The sequence below is a fragment of the Pithys albifrons genome, chromosome 11 (genome assembly GCF_047495875.1).
Source record: "Pithys albifrons albifrons isolate INPA30051 chromosome 11, PitAlb_v1, whole genome shotgun sequence".
NCBI lineage: Eukaryota > Metazoa > Chordata > Aves > Passeriformes > Thamnophilidae > Pithys > Pithys albifrons.
Window position 1 is genome coordinate 25,765,626 of NC_092468.1, and position 12,840 is coordinate 25,778,465.

Consider the following 12,840-nt stretch of genomic DNA (forward strand, 5'->3'; position numbering starts at 1 on the left):
AGTTGTTAAAATGCAGCCATATCCTTATCCCTTGGAGTGGGGACTCAGGCTGAAAGTAGGATGGAATGAGATTTTTCTTGCTTTGCTTTAGAACCTGTTTCCTCATCAGTTAAACTCAATGACTTCAAATGGGGCAAGGTCACCACCCCATCCAACGAGAGGGGTGTACTTTTGTTACCCAAAGTGTAGGTAATATTTACTGAAGTGCAAAAATGGTTATTTTGGGGCTCTAAAGGCAGATACTGAGGGAGATGGTGGCCAAGGGAGTTGGACTTGACTGCTCCCTTCTTATTGTGACCAGCAAATGCACTCAGAGAGCTCAGCTGTTGTGGCCTGTGGCCACCTGAGGTGACCTGTGGCCACTGGAGGTGACCTGTGGCCACCTGAGGTGACCTGTGGCTGATGGTGGCTGAGCTGGCAGCTCATGAGAGCCCAGGGTGATAAATGAGTTGTGTCAGGCACCACCACCATTGTGAGAGGTGGTTTCTGAGGGGCCTGCAACAAATCTGCAGAAGTGGCAAGGTGGTTGCTTTGGGTCTCCTGTAGCACATGAGAGACAAACGATCTGCTCAGCACCACCAGGTTCACCCCATTCCTGTGAATTATCCTTCAGCAAGGGATGCTTTCCTTTTTTAAGGATCCTAAATGATTTAAGTAAGGAGATTTTAGACAAAATTGCTTCAAAACCTTTAGGTTTCTTTGAGATGTGTTCCAGAAAAAACCTGTTGAAGAATTTAGCCCAGCTGTCAGCAGAAGGCTCAGAGTGTTGAGATGTTTGGGGGTATGAGTGAGGACTCCATGGCAGGAGCTCAGAACTGGATGAGCTTTAATGTCCATTCTGTGCCTCGGTGTCAGAGGGACACACAGAGGTGTCCCCAGCTCCTGTGGGAAGCAATCCACGTGCCAGCTGTTTTTGCTGAGCTCCAGGGGGACTCAGCACGTGCAGTGACCTTGGTTCCACCGTGTGATTTCCAGGGTTTCCTGCCAGCTGAGCTTGGCACAGCTTAAATCCCAGCTGTGAGCTGAGCTCAAGGCCTGCAGTGTGAGGTGTCCCTGCCTCCCAGGCTGTCTCTGGGCAGATGTGGGACCTGCCAGGATGTGCAGAGAGCTGGCCCCAGGCTGTGCCCTGCCCTGGCAGCAGCAGATCCGGTGGGAGAGCAGTGCCCGTGACCCAGGAAGGCAGGAGGTGGTTGTGAAATGGGCCAGTGTTTCCCGGTCACTATGGAGTCACCCAGGGAACGGGCATGTTTTCTTCCTGTTTACACAACATGCCACCAGTAGCTTTGCCCCCATCTGTGATGACCTGCAGCCACAATTCTCAAGCTGTGTTGACACTCCATGGCGATAAAAGTTTGTCAGACGTTTCTTAGGGGCTGAAATAAGGAAGCTCCTGTCCGGCCCAGGGCTGGGACAGGAGGGCTGAGAGAGGCTTAACCACCCCCTTCCCTCTGCTGAAAGCCCACAGTGGCTGCAGCCACCAAGGTGCAAATGAGGGTAGACCAAAGGTTGCCCAGATACATCATGGGGGTGAAACTGCACCCCAAGGAATCCCCACATCAATATACAACCTACATCTCATCGTTCCCAGTGCAAGGCTGAGCCTTGCTGGGAAGTCAGGCTGGACTTTCTGGGTCCATCCTAAAGTGCAGCACCTCATGGCTTAAAACAAAAGGCCTTCTGTCACTCAGGACTGCACACCCCACTCCATCCCACCCCACCCCACCCAGGGACTGTGCAATGTGTAGTTCAGCATTTATTCACAATGCTGTGAAAAACTCACAGTGAATTTATTCCCAGCAGTTGTGGCAAATGCTTTCATGCTCCTCCTTTGGATCTCGGGAAATTTCGTTCCCAATGAGTTTTTCTTTCATGTTGTGCTGGTGGGAAGTGCCAGAGAGCCCAGCAGGGGCAGCAGGGGCAGCAGGGGCAGCAGGGCCAGCAGGGGCAGCAGGGGCAGCAGGGGCAGCAGGGGCAGCAGGGGCAGCAGGGGCAGAGGCTCAATCCACAGCTGTCCCAAGGCATCACTCACATCCAGTGCCACAGGAGAACATCCAACCCTGCATCCTCCACTTTCCAGCCTCCTTTCACAACCTGTGCCTTCCTTCCCTACAGAATACACAGTTACACACAAACCTGGGCCTCCTGGCCTTTACCTGGTGGCCTTTCTCTACAAGGGTGAGAGGAAAGGCCGTGGTTTGTTCCCAAGGTGTGCAGGAAACCTTCTCCAGCCAAACCAGCCAGCAGCTGGGGAATGGGTGGAAAGACTTCCCAGTTCCCCCAGCAGGGTTTGTGGTGTCTGGCAGCCCAGTGGGCTGGGAGCAGCTCATGGGGACAGAATGTGTCCCACTGTCCTGGCACTCATCCTCCTTTCACTCCTCTGCGGGAGGGCACCACACTAAACCCTGTTTTCAGGGAGAGAACCTCCCTTTCCAGGACCCAAAGGCTGATGTGGGCAGCTCTGCCACGTGCCACCTGCTGCCCTGGGCTGGGTGGCTGCAGGACAAAAGCCCTCCCTGCGGGGCTGCTGTTGGCTCCGTGTGCCACGGCCCGGGCACGCTGCGGTATCTCGGTGATAACGTGGCACTCACTCAGGGCAGTATCTCCAGTACAAGTCACACAAAGGGAGGATCAGCACTTCCCTGGGGATACCAGTCATGCTCCCCACCCCAAGATTAAGGCACATTCAATGTTTATTGAGCTGTCACACCTGGAGGCCCCAGCAGGACTAAGGTCCATGTACCTGGTACTCTACACCTTGATAAGAGCCAGTCCCTGCCCCAAAACTGCCCAACCGTGCTCAGGCTCTCCCACAGCCCGGGGGGGCCTTTTCCTGGGCTGCCCTGCCTGGCCTCTGCCACAAACCCTCTGCTGGAGGAAAGAGCAGCAGAGCTATTGGTGCTGCTAAAGGGTGGAGGCTGTGCCTTAATCACAGAATTCAAGTTTGGGTTGGAAGGACCTTAAAGGTCATTTCATTCCAGGTGGGAGTTGGTCTCTTCTCCCAGCTAACAAACAACAGGACAAGAGGAAACAGCCAAAAGTTGCAGCAGGGGAGGTTTAGATTGGAGATGAGGGAAAACTTCTTGGAAAGGGTGGTCAGGTGCTGGCACACGATGCTGAGGGCAGTGATGGAGTCACCAGCCCTGGAAGTGTTCAAAAAAATCGGGATGTGGCACAACTTGGGGACACAGTTTGGTGGCAGTGCTGGGGGTAATGGTTGGACTCCATTTAGGAGTCTTTTCCAACCTTAATGATTCCATGGTTCTACAATTCCAAGTCCAATACCTGCTGCTCCTGCTACACTTGTGCCTTTCTGCTGGTGCTGCTCCCACTCAGGTGCCCATTCTGGTGAGGAGTGCTCGGGTGTACAACGTGTTCCCTGGGCCTTCACTGGCCTCCAGGAATCTGCTCCTGAGACTAATTTAGATCTCTAATAATCTGTTCTTCAGCTGCTGCCTCAAGCACTGTGCAAGGTGGTGAATGAATTCCATGCCATCACAGAATATCCTGAGCTGGAAGGGACCCAGAAGGATTGTCCAACCCCTGGCCCTGCACAGACACCCCAACAATTCCACTCTGTCCCTGAGAGAATTGTCCAAATAGTTCTTGAGCTCTGGCAGCCTTGGGGCCATGCCCACTGCCCTGGGTAACCTGTTCCAGGAGCCTTTCCCTGCCCAGAGTGATGCCCTGAGCACTGCCCTGTGTTCCCTGTGCCACCTGTGCCCTGCTCAGCACCAGTGCCCAAGTGCCCAGAGCTGCTGTTTATTTTCAGGATGGCAATGACTTACAAGTAGGTATTGCCTTTCAGAACTCTTAAAAATAGACCTTTAAAAAGTTCCTCATGACATCCTGACCCTGTAATGTCTCCCTGGCTGAGGGGAATGGCCACAGCAGCCCCAGGACACAAGGGATTTGGGAATTACCCTGGAGCCAGAGGGGGGAACAGCTTTCCTGCCCTGTAATAAATCTGCAATCTGTGCAAGGGAATTGTCATGATGTTAAAGGCAATCACACTTATAGGAAAACTGGAAAACTTATATTGTCACACATTTAAAGCTTCCTGTGGAACAACTGCCTTTTGCCACTTCTTTATAGGGATGAGAAAAGTGCCATTCTGGTTTCCTGAAAACCAGCATTTCCCAGCTGTGTGTGAATCAGACAGAGGCAAATCCGGGCTCTGTTTCCAGCTCAGCCTCCCTGTTGTGGCCCTACAAACGTGTCAGAGCCTGGCCCAGCTGATCTGGCACGTCACTGCTGCACTAGGAAATGAAAATAAATAGAGATTTGTGAAGGAAGGCCTGGGTTTGGCACCAGGCATGGATTTCCTGGCTGGCTGCTAATACCAAAGAGCAGATCCTCTATTTCATGTTAGCCAAGGGAAATCCCAGCGATTCATCCCCCAGCATTAAAACACAGAATTCTAAAAATAGCAGGACAGAGCTGGACTGGAACAGCAATAAAGACAAGAAAGGAAAGCCTGTCCTTTTGTTCTCTTGCTTTGTTGAAAGTAAGAATGTTAAACTCCACCCCAAGAGCTAATTTCAAAACGACTGGGATTGGAATATCAAAATAGCCACGTGGGTCATGTGGGATGGCAGTGGGAGCCTCCTCCCCTGCTTGGCAGGGCTCTTTTGGGATCCCCTCCTTTGGGAATGGTGAGGAAGATGAGGCAGATGGGGTTGTTTTCCATGGCTGTGGGAAGTGAGGACTGAGGGCCCACAGACAGTCTGGGTTTTTATAAAGAGGACCCTCCTTCCCTGGGTTTTCTCATGGATCTCCCTATTCTCCCACTCTGAGTTTCCTCCAGAGGTCAAGCTCTGCCCTTGCTCTCTCTCCAGGTGGATTTGGAGGCTTCCCTGTCTCCCAGCCCCAGCCAGCCCTGCACCAGCCACACACTCAGCACAGTTGTACCACGAGGCTGTTGCTGCTGCACAGGATTATTTCTCTATTTAAATCTTACTTTTGTTCAAGATTTCCAAAACTTGCCAGTAAAAAGGAGGGCAAATTCCCAACCTCTGTGTTCTTTATCATGGCTTGATCACTCCTTTTCAAATGCAGTCAATTTTCCCATGATCCTGATAATTAATCCACATTGACAGATGAACTCAGATGTTTCACTGTTTGAGTTGCAAGTTTGTGGTGTTTGTTCTGACACACCCAGGTCCCTTGTGCAGTTCCATTCCCTCAAACCCACAGGGAGAAGAAGAAACAGGGAAGAATCTTTCCTTCCTGAGGGCCCTTCAAACACCACAGGGAGATGACACATGAAAACACATCTCATGTTATCCCCCCACAACGTGGGAAGAATCCACATCCCGAGGCCAGGGAAGGGATGTCAGGGGCTGTAGGTTTCTCAGAGTTGTGTTAAATACACAACATCCACAAAAATCCCAGCTCAGCTGGGTGGGGGGTGCTTGGAGCTCAGTGTGATCCCAGGAAAGAGGCAATCCCAGGGAAGAAGCAATGCCTGCAGCATCACTGTGCCCAAAGGAGATCCTCTGGGCTTCTCCTGCACATGAATCCCTTTGCAAACACCTCTTTGGCAGGTGGGGAAAGTGAAGTTTCTGAGTTCTTGTGGTTTCCCCTTGGAAACAGCGTTTCCCAGGGAATTTGGCTGTCTGAGAGGAAGAGTTGGTGGGATATTTGCACAGCTGGCTGGTTGCATGAGGACCCACCTACCCCTTCTCAAACCTGACTCATCCAAATTCACTCAGCAAACACTCTGGGATGGCAACAGCCAGGGTTGCTTTGCCAGAGTTTTCAGCATTCTTGCTAATCCATAAAATTTAGCAATTCAGAATGCAAACCACAGGAAAAAAGAGCTCATGAGGTGCCCCTGGAAGGGTCTGTTCTGGATGTGTTTGTACAACTCCCTTTAATGTCTGTTGGCCTTCCAGAGCACAGCAAAAGGAAAATGGACCCTGGATACAGAAAAATCCACTTATTTGTGCAGACAGGTGAGGATCCCCCAGCTGGGTGGGGACAGACTTGTTCATACAACACCTACAGCTCTCTTGGCTTTACCTCCCCTCAAAAGCCTCGAGATACATTGCAGACAAACAGATTGCCAAAGAAATTCAGTCACATTATTTCTGCTGTCACAGCACATGATTTAAAATGGAAAAGAAGAACAAAACCCAAGCCCACAAGTCATGCCCTGTCAGGGGAGTGCATAACTTTCAGCACGTATTTGGTCTGTAAATAAGATTTAAATTCTGAGCACTCTGCTCCAGTGAAGGTGTCGCTGCCCAGAGGGTGGAACGAGATGAGCTTTAAGATCCTTCCAACACTCACCACTCCGTGATTTCTCTGGTTGTGACTCAGAGCCGCCCGACTGATGAGATCAGAGCCCGTCTCAGCTGATGCTGGAGGACGTGCAGGGTGTTGGGGACCCGCGGGCTGCGTGCGGGGTTGGATGCCCAGCCCTGCCCAGAGGGATGCCCAGCCCAGCCCGGTGGGATGTCCAGCCCAGCTCAGCCCAGTGGGATGCCCAGCCCAGCCCAGCCCAGCCCAATGGGATGCCCAGCTCAGTCCAACAGGATGTCCAGCCCAGCCCAGCCCGGCAGGATGCCCAGCCCAGCCCTGCCTGGTGGGATGCCCATCCCAGCCCAGTGGCATGCCCAGTCCTGCTTGGAGGAATGCCCAGCCCAGCCCTGCCTGGTGGGATGCCCAGCCCAGCTCAGTGGGATGCCCAGCCCAGCCCGGTGGTGTGTCCAGCCCTGCCCAGTGGGATGCCCAGCCCTGCCCGGTGGGATGCCCAGCCCAGCCTGGTGGTGTGTCCAGCCCTGCCTGGTGGGATGCCCAGCCCTGCCTGGTGGGATGCCCAGCCCAGCCCGGTGGTGTGTCCAGCCCTGCCCGGTGGGATGCCCAGCCCTGCCTGGTGGGATGCCCAGCCCTGCCCGGTGGGATGCCCAGCCCTGCCCAGTGGGATGCCCAGCCCAGCCCGGTGGGATGCCCAGCCCAGCCCGGTGGTGTGTCCAGCCCTGCCCGGTGGGATGCCCAGCCCAGTGCGGCTGCCCCGGGGCAGGAGCGGTGTCAGGAGCGCTCAGGGAGTCTCTGCGGGGCTGTGGCATCTCCCCCAGCCCTGCGACGCTGGCACAGCTGGTCTGAGCCATCTGAACCACCTGCGGCTGTCCTGCAGCCAATCCTGCCCTGTGCCCATGCCCGGGGTGCTGTGCCCCCCGCGGGACCCCCTGAGCCCCCGCAGCCCCCGCCGCGGCTCCGGCGCTGCCTGGACGTGGCTGGAGCCAAACCAACACTCGGTGGGAATTTGTTCCCATTACTATTCAAATAAAGCATTTCCATAACCACAACCAACGACTGCAAACTCTGGGGGAAGGGACAAAGAGGGTCTGTCCCCACTGAGTTTCATGAGCAGGAAGGTGAAAACGTGGACAAGACGTTTGGTTTGGGGTCACACAAAGCCAGTTTTTGTGAGCTGATGTTTGCCCTTGGAATCATGGAATGTGATTGATGGGACATGGTGGGATTGTTGGGGTGTCTGTGCAGGGCCAGGGGTTGAACTCCATGAGCCTCGTGAGTCCCTTCCAGCCCAGGGGATTCCGTGTTTCTGTGAAACTCTGCTCATGACATGTCAAACTTGAGCCATTAAAAGCCTTTTACATGAAACCCACAGCAAAATTTCATTCGTAGATAAGACACATTTTAAATAAAACAGTTCTAAGGGATTTTTTTTTTGTTATTATTGTAACTGCACAGCAATGAGCAGTGATTGTCTGTAACTGCTGCATTTGATTCCTGTGTCCTCTCAGCCCACCAGCTCCCACCAAAGGATGTCAGCACTGGACATGGCCCTGAGCTACCACACGTCAGCCTCATAAAGGAAATTGTTAAAATTCACTGTGGTTAAAAGGTCAAGTGGCTCTGAGGTGCCTGCCCAGCCCACGGGGCTCCAGTGCTGGCAGTGCCTCCCTCCCTCCCACCCATTGCATCACCCTCTCCCCAGGCAGGAGCTGCACTGTTCCACATGGGCCATTAAAGTGAATAATGAATTTGTGCTTCCAGAGGAGAGGAGCTCTCCAGCAAAGTGCTGCTTCTGGGAATTTTGGAGGGAGGAAGGGCTGTGGCCAGAGGACGGGAAGCTCCCTCTCACCCCTGCAGGAGGGTGCCAGGCACACACAGACCCAGCTGTGTTCCTGGGCGTCTGCCAGCTGCTTTTTGGACAATGCCAGACAGGAAATTGATGCCACAGGGCAAATATTCATTCTCCCCAACTTCCCTCTCAAAGCAAGCCCAGATCTGCCCTGGCCAGACTCGTTTCCTGCAGAGCCCCGTGGCCTCCCCAGCAGAAATGACTAAAATGTGTGTGAGCCTGGAAAAACAAACAACCAAGAGCCTGCCAGATGTTTGCAACACCAGCCCAGGAACACGGAGCTCACGGGAGCAGCTGATGCTCACGTTGCACTTCCAGGCTGGGCTGGAGGAGCTGCCAGACCAGCCTCTGACCCAGTGCTCCCATGCCCACTAAGCCAGATCACACAGTGCCACATCCACCCTTTGTGGAACACTCCCAGGGGCAGTGGGGCTCCTGAAGGAGGAACAGGGTGTTTTGGTGCTGCCTCCCTCACAGGCAGGCAGATGCACTCCTGTCTTTTCCCTGTGTGCTCCCTGGCACTGCCCAGTGGGGCCGAGGAGGATTTGGGTTCTCAGAGGCATCGCAGTGTCTCACAGCCACAGCTCCTGGGTGTCTCTCCACTCTCCCTGGCCCTGGGCTGGGGCACCTGGAGCAGCTCAGGCTGAGCTTTGCCCTCTGGGGCTGTGGAGGGGCCGGGCAGCTCAGCCTTGGCCCTCCCTGGTACCTTGTTCCTGTTCTGCCAGGGTTTGCACCCAGCGTGGGGTGACCCTGCGGTGCTCTGGGCAGCCCATCCTGTGCAGAGTTAATTGATGGGAACAGGCTCCTTCCTGCAGGGTTTGTACACGGAGTGCGGCCGGGGCAGCTGTTACCGCTCTTATCAGTGACAAATGAGTCATTAAGAGCCCTTGCAGTTGGATACAGCCCCTCGGGAGAGCTCTCGGCAGGGCACGGGCTGCAGGGACAGGCAGTACCTGGCTGGGAGTGTGTGAGAGGGGAAGGGCAAGGGACACAGCCTGGCAGTGCCAGCCCAGTGCCAGCCCAACCCCAGCACAATGCCAGCCCAGTGCCAGCCCAATGCCAGCCTCGCACCAGCCCAACCCCAGCCCAATGCCAGTCCAGTGCCAGCCCAGCGCCAGCCCTCCCTGCCAGCCCCAGCCTGGGAGCCGAGGTGAGGCCGAGGCAGCTCAGCCTGAGCTGAATTGCAGCTCATTGAGCAAGAGGCAGACCCGGGCGAGCCCCTGCGTATCACAGGGACAATCTGAACGACTCACACGCCAAGTTCTGGTGTTGCAACAACCCCCAAGAGAAGGAGCAGAGGAGCTGGGGGGGCCGAGGCTCTCTGTGGGTGTTGGAGGAGCCCAGAGCAGGAGCTGGGGGGGTCTGGGGACACCTTCCTCGCCAGGTCACTCCACCCAATGCCCACATGAGCTGGAGCCACTGGATGTTAAAGCAGAATCAGCTGCAGGTCCATAACAACACCGAGGTTGTTGCCCTGCCTGGATACAGCAATTTTAGTCTTCTTTCAGCACAGATTTTTAGCACCAGCTCAGGAGAAAAGCTCAAGGCTCTGGTCCTTACAGCCCAGGGAAGGCAAACGAGGGGGGAGCAGTGAGGAACATTTTGGTGTGTCTGTCTTCAGCTAAAGCTGTTGCTGGTTCTTCATCTCCCTTGGTCTGCCCAAACAGGAGTGTCCCCATGTGGGGCTCTCAACAGGTGCCCCAAACCTTGGGCTGGGTTCACTGCCATGTCCCACACATGGGCAGGGGGCCACTGACCCCTTCAAAAGGGTCTGCAGGTCAATTCAGCATAACCTGAGGACAAGGGAAACCAAGAGATGCTGGAAAAGGGATGTGAGAGCAGTTGGAGGCTTGGGAGGGTGGATGTGCAGATGGAAAAGCAGGTGATGCTCTCCCCACAGTCCCCCAGGTGTGCAGGGCTCACCCCACGTCCAGCAGCACGAGGCTGGCACAGCTGGCACTCACACCTCACCATGGGGATGGCACAGCTGGCACTCACACCTCACCATGGGGCTGGCACAGCTGGCACTCACACCTCACCATGGGGATGGCACAGCTGGCACTCACACCTCGCCATGGGAATTGCTCAGCAGAGCTCCCACCCTGCCATGGGGCTGGCACAGCTGGCACTCACACCCCGCCATGGGGATGGCACAGCTGGCACTCACACCCTGCCATGGGGATGGCACAGCTGGCACTCACACCCCGCCATGGGGATGGCTCAGCAGAGCTCCCACCACCCCGTTGCAGGCCCACAGCCATCCCCTCTCAAAACCAGGCACACAGGCTGGGTGAGCCCAGTTTGCCAAGCCCTGGCAGGGCATCAGCCTCCTGCTCAGCTCTGCTCCTCCCCCAGGAGGAGCTGCCACGTCCACCCCACAGCGTGCCCAGCCCGGAGATAACAGGGAACAACTGGTTCCCAGCAGCACAACCAGGGAGTTACTCATGGCTTATGAAACCGCCTGTCTGCAGACATCCCTTCCTCTCCCTCAGCCTTTGGGTGCTGCCAGAGGCCCTGGCAGTGCCCTCATTAGCACCTGCCCGAGCAGCACTCACTGTGCCAGCACACACCTCAGCACCCCCAGGGCTCTATCGGGCTGCACAAACACCCCCAGGGCACAGAGCCAGGGACCTGCAGGACCTGTAAAGAACATTTCACAACTCAGGCACTAAAGGGAACCCAGGGGATGGTTTCCAACAAACACCTGTGGGCAGCAGTGGGAACCAGCCAAGGTGGATGGGGCTTGGAGCAACCTGGGCTGGTGCATTACAGAGGTGGAAATGGTCCTGGATGTCCATGAGTGTCCTACCATTGACTGGGATGGACTAAAAGAGAAGTTCACTTTCCAGGTTGGTCCATGACCTGGCCTCAAAGCTGAACAGCAAGTCCTTCCTCTGTCTGCATGGACATCAGTGGGTCACAGGTTTGGGTTGGAGGGACATCCAGTGCCATCCCTGGCCATGGGCAGGGACACCTCCCACCAGCCCAGGTTGCTCCAAGCCCCATCCAGCCTGGCCCTGGGCACTCCTTGGGATGGGGCAGCCACAACCTCTCTGGGTCATCCCACCAGCCAGACCCTGTGTCCCACCAGCATCCCATCCCAGAGCAGCTGCAGTGTTGGGTTGGCCAAGGGATGGGTCTCCCTGTCCAGCTGCAGAGAGCTCCGGGTGGCCCTGGGTGGGGTGAGCAGGCAGGAGCTGCTCAACTGCTGAGGGAGAGGATTGCACAAAGTCTGACAGACAAAACAACCCCAACTGTGGATCAGCACATGGGAATGTGTTCCTTGTGGAAGGGAAGAGAGGCAGATGATGATTTGTAACAGTCTAATTACGCTGGAAACAACTTGTACCCGGTCGGTGGAAGAAGAGGGCGCCGGAGAAAACTGAGGCAGGAACAACCCTGAGGTCAACCTGACATTTGGTGTTGGGTCTGTGGGAAAATATTCTCATAAAAACACACTCTGTAGCCATAAGAGAAAAATAAATATTAATGCAGAGGATGTGTTGGGTTGCTGTGATGTCATCGTGGTGTTGACATCGTGGTGATGGAGGAAGCTCAGGGGCAGCCAGAGATTCTCCTACGTCTGTCACCCAATTCCCAGCTCTTGTCACTGCAAGAACCTCAGAATTCCACATAAAATACAGATAAAAGGCTCTCAACCCCCCAGCTGTGCAGGCTGGAGGGTCTGGGACCAGGAAGAGGAGCCTCCTGGTGTGTTGTGCTCTGCTGAAGGCCATGACTCAGCCCATCACGAGGTCCCGGCAGTGCCGAGTACCCCTCCAGGAGAAGGAAACCCTGGACCACACTGTGCCTCCCCTGCTGTGACACCGAGGGCACAGTGTTCCCCTGGCCTCATCTCCCTCCACCTTTCCCAGCAGAGCTGAGAGGAAAGAGTGTTTTTCCCAGGGCTGAGCAAAGCAAGGCTCTGCTGAGCCGTGGGAGCCACAGAAATGCAGAGGAAGTCCCTGGGAGAGCCACCCAGGGTGAGCTCCTGCTGCCAGGAAACATCTCACTACCTCCATTCATGGGCTCCCCCAGCTCCTCCACCACCTCTACAGCCCCTGCTCCAAGCCTGGAAGTTCTGCACACCCTCTGCAGCCGTGGACAGCAGAGCTGGGACCCGTCAGCAGGGGCAGCACAGCCCGGGATTAAAGGGGTGGGTTTACCCCACAACGAGGGCTTTGCAGTGGTGGGGGAGGTTGTCCAGGAGCTGGGCACCCTCCACCCCTGCAGGTTTGCAGGTCAGGCTCAACACAGCCCTGAAGTACCTGCTCTGACCTCAGAGCTGACCCTTCTTTGAAGAGAAGGTTGGTTTAAACAGCCTCCCGAGGTTCCTTCCCACTTGAATGGCATTTCCTGGGGGTCCTTCCCAGCACCATCACACGCTGTCTCCACTTTTCTCCAAGCCACTTCCCCAAACAACTCCCACAGAGCTGTGCCAGGGTGTGAGCCCTGCCCAGCAGCTCCTGAGCACCTGGCAGGAGGGCAAAGGGGCATCTCCTGCCCCCAGGTTTTTGCCCTTTGATGAAATCCAGAGGCTGGACTGCCCCAACCATCACTTGCACAGGACAGAGTGCAGCAGACACACAGCTGGGGCTCTGCCAGGCTGTGCCACAGCCCAGCCAGCCTCAAGTTGCCCTGGATGAGCAGTGTTTGTGCCCACGGGGGGAGGGTGGACAGTGGGGCTGCTCCCACACGACCTCCCAGGCAGCTGGCATTTGAATGTCTCC